This window comes from Myxocyprinus asiaticus, chromosome 33 (assembly GCF_019703515.2).
Source record: "Myxocyprinus asiaticus isolate MX2 ecotype Aquarium Trade chromosome 33, UBuf_Myxa_2, whole genome shotgun sequence".
Taxonomy (NCBI): domain Eukaryota; kingdom Metazoa; phylum Chordata; class Actinopteri; order Cypriniformes; family Catostomidae; genus Myxocyprinus; species Myxocyprinus asiaticus.
Genome location: NC_059376.1, coordinates 28,297,060 through 28,301,783, shown reverse-complemented (window position 1 = coordinate 28,301,783; position 4,724 = coordinate 28,297,060).

The following is a 4,724-nucleotide window of genomic DNA, read 5'->3' as shown; positions in this document are numbered from 1 at the left end:
TTTTCAGTAAAACACCTCATGTTGTTCCAAATCTGTATGACTTCTTCATGGAACACAAAAGGAGATGCAGAATTTTGGGTGAACTATCCCGTGAATTTTTCTTGAACAGTTCATAACTTTGTCACCTTTCCACTTTCTAACATGGCTGAGCAAAATCACACAACTACTGTATAACCCTCTTTAGTTTCACAGGCTGATAAAAAAAAAAACGTTCAGAACTGGTGGAACTATTAAGTAACTTGTATTTTCTTTATCAATAAATATCAACAGGCACAAAACAACTTTTAAAATTATATTTCAGCTACAGATTATGAAACCTCTGGAGGTCACGCATCTGCTTTCATGGATCAAACTGATAAAGCACATGGGTGACGTACAAAGACTTGAAATTAATGAATGTTGACAGAACATACACAGGCAAGCACAAGGCACACACTGTACACAAGCACACGTCACACTCTGTGGGATTGAGCGGACAAATGGAACTTGTATGTGAAATCCCTCACAGGTGCACAAAAGACAAGCAACAATATGATTCTCAACTTATTTGTGATTTTGTAGACTGACTTCTTGATTATTTGCTATTGTAATTTACAGCATCTCAACTCTCAAGTGCTAACCAGTGCAGACACAATCATGTTAAACTTTGCTACAGAGACATGGTGCTGAACATTTGTACTGCTGATTTGGCCTGTTTATAACGAATGTAGTACTTGGTAATCTGAATGTACGGCAACTCTATCCCAACACCCTTTTTACTTACATTAAACAGACTGTGTGGCCTAAAGTTAACACATACGAACCACCAGCAAAAATGGAAGCACAAAATACTCTGGAACTTTATGAAATCTAACCAGCTTTGTCATTTAAACAGGTTGTACATTTAAATATACTGTTATTAGTAACATGCAACCTTAAAGGAACAGTTCAACCAAAAATTACAATTTGGTTCTCATTCACTCATTTTTTTTTTTTAAAGGAAAAAAGCCTTATGAGTTTTGACCGCTTTTAACATCACCTGTTGATGAGAGTGACTTGTTCAGCTTGACTAATTTTGCATAACTTATATTATAATGTACAGGCACTTGAAGCACACAATGAACATTTCTCAGTATACCATGTCTGTGACCAGAGGAATATATTTGACTTAATTTACCATTTCCCTCTGTGTATTGTATGTAGATTTCTATGCTTATATTTATACTGATATGGTACCTGTTAATTAATATCAATAGTCCTAATTACAAAATGTGTAATGTGCATTAGTTTTTGAGTGGTTATTTCAATAATCATAATCTCATAATCTGTATCACTTTAGACAAATAAAACCATTTTGTATGAAGTAATCTGGGCCATGTCATGTTTAGAGACATGCAACACATATTCACAAATTTAGACACACACCAAAACAGAGGAACAAACAGCAGATAAGTATGCGCTCAAAATATTGTGTGATCTCGGAAATAAAAAGTCTTTCCAACAGCAAGAACATGTTTTATAGAATGAGAGCAATAAATTATCACATAGTTGTTCTAAATTAGTTTTGCATTGAGACCTCATACATATATACAAATAAAACTTCGTACAATTCTTTTTAAATATAGGAACTGCTCTTACACAAACATACTGATACAATTGTACAATTACAATTCATTCCAAGCCCCCCACGAGTCTTTAAAATGTAAACATGTGCCCATTCCCAGTCAGATTTTGATCCCGAAGTCCAGTGCAGAGTATATATGGCATATTTATGTCAGCTAATATATACATTCAGGTTTATACAGCATCATTCAGCTAAGTGCAGATATACATGCAACAAGGGGCATGGTGGTTCAACATGTAACGTATCCAGAAACCAGATCACGCGTTTTGAAAATACTTTTTTTTTTTTTTTAACATCATACACCTCTGCTTTATTTGTGTTTGAGCTTAGCATGCCCCAGCACTCAGGACACTTAATACAAGCACGAGAGCAAACATTAAGAGAGAAGCAAAACAGCCCATAGGAGAGAATGTGAAATGTGATGAATGGCCCTCTAAATTCAGATCATGTCACAGATGAATGAAATGGGACATGGAGTTATATTCTGTCTACAAGGGTCTTAAATGGGTGGTTCACCCAAACATGAAAATTCTGTAATCATTTACTCACCTTTTGTCCATGAAATACAAAAGGAGAAATTCATAGAAGAATGTCCAAGCTGCACTTTTCCATACAATGAAAGCGAATGGTGACCAAGACTGTCAAGCATGATTTTCATTGAATAACTTCAGTCTGTTCCTCACTCAAAGCTATCGTATGTCTTCAGAAGACTTGGAATATAGCATATGAGTCGTATGAACAACTTTTATGATGCATTTTATAGTCTGACAGCCCCTGGTGACCATCCAATTACATTGTATGGAAGAGAGCAGCTCAAATGGGTTTAGAACAGCATATGGGTTAGTAAAGAATGGCAGAATTTTCATTTTTGGGTGAACTGTCCCTTTAAGGATTTCCTCTAGCCATGGACGTGCTAGCATGTTTAAATAACTGGAATCCAAGTGATTACCTGAATAAAGAGCATTATAGTTTAACTAAATGCATTATATCAAGAACTGGGCCTACAAAAAATATATATTAATAAAAGGACAGGGCCTAGCAGCAGAGATTCATACTCAATTTAAAATATGTTTCTATCCTTGTAGGACTTTAAAAACTATTAACATTTTATAAGTATAAAAATAACTGCCACAACACAAACACATCCTTAATGTAATACTATGAATGATTCTGTGTTAATAGAGAGAAAATGGCCCATGCTGGGTGGCGGGGGGTGGTGAGAAAAGATTTGGAGTATATTTGGAAGGATGCAGATGGTTTTGGAGCTTTAAATCCTAGGCACTGATGAACTTTAATATATGTGCAAAATCAAAATGTTTGTGTTTGTGTGTGCGCATAATATAGGTCCCTAAACACGCTTTCATATAAAAAATAAAGAGGGCACTAACATTGGACATGCAATTCAGCATAAATTCACAATATTAAAAGAGCAAGTTTCTCAAGTAAGTGTGTATGGCTTCTGACAACAATGACTTTTACACAGATCAAACAGCTTTACATGGATAGTATAGTTTTACAAACTTGCTGCAAACATGTACCTGAAATCAGCAGTCCAATTAGTTTGCTAGACATTAATTGTACACAAGAAAATGAAACCAGTTCGTTGGTCTAAAAAAAAGCTCTTAAAAAACAATCTGCACATCACTCTGCTAAAACATACCCACAGATCATATTAGCAGTAGCTTTTACACCAAAAATAGCAAGAATTATATCAGTAGTATTTGACACATATCATAATAGTAAAGTCACCCATAAAATCACCCATACCAGACGTTCTTTTTTAAATTCAGTTTCTGAATATTAACTTATAAATGTTTAAACCCATTTCAACCACCTTATGAAGCTGTACAAAACCAAGACCACAAGTATAATATTCATGTCAATATTTCACTGACGTTTCTCCATAAGTACATCCTATTTCTCCACAGGTTATCAAGAGAACATAGCCAGGTGCATTATGACATAACCATTGATCCCAAACCTCCAATGACAAACCTTTACAGTAGGCACTAAGGTTATGTATTGAATTGCCAATTTAAATGTTTCATTGGTCATGTGAGATTGTTTAAATAGTTAAAGGAATGGTGAAATGTCAACATTATAAGGTAAGTACAGATGTTGAGGTAACAGGTGGCAGATAATAAGCAGAGCTCTTGATTTTGTAATTTAAGCATACTGACCAATGATTGGTGACCATTAGTCACAATTTGTTTTGTATATTGGATGTTCTTAAAAAATATAAACTCTATCCCAACATTTTTCACCTGTCTCTACACATTCAGGTTACATATTTTCTCTGTGGTCTTAAAAAACAAACAAACAAAAAAAAAAACATGTTTTACACTAGTATGGCTGACTTATTGCAAACTTGACACCCAGCAACTTCAGAAAAAAAATCTTTCTTCGTATAGCCTCAAAATAAAAATGGGCAGTAGGCATGAAGATATATGCAAAGCTTTTCTCAGTGATAACCACCCATTCCACCACTGACAAGCTAAAAGAAAAGAGGTCTTTTTAAAACAAAATATTTGTCTTACAAAAAAAAGTGTTTCGCATCCCTCTATGTGCACGCTGGCCCTTTTTATACTTCGGTTGAGAAATATGTTTGATAAGTTTGAGGAATGTATCAAGCGAAAGTTTTCGGACTGACCCTGAAATGATTGTCGGATAAACATGAAAACTGACAAAGACTGAAAAAGACTACAAATGGAAAAGTTAATTTCAAGTCTTATTTTCTTCTACTGTTTTATTTTCCACTCATTAATCCAGCTTTGTCCATGTCGACTTCCTCCTCAGTTTTCGCAGGGAATGAGTTCACCTGCTTGCTTCAGCATGGTTCAATTCAGGACTTTAAGTCTGACTTACATTGGCACCCCCTTTTCCTCTTGTAATCTCTTCCTTTGGCAGCGACGCACATCAAATATCAAACTTCAAAAACACTTCAACCTTAAACAGAATCTACCTCCACCACTTTTGGCTTCTCAGACCTTCAACTGATGCAGATTAGATGCTGTCACACAGCCTATGTTTTGAAAGGTGGCTAACAGCAAGAGTGTTTCGCCATTCAGGCTAGTAATGTAGCCGACCAGAATCCACTCTGTTAATTTCCAGTGAGGCTCTA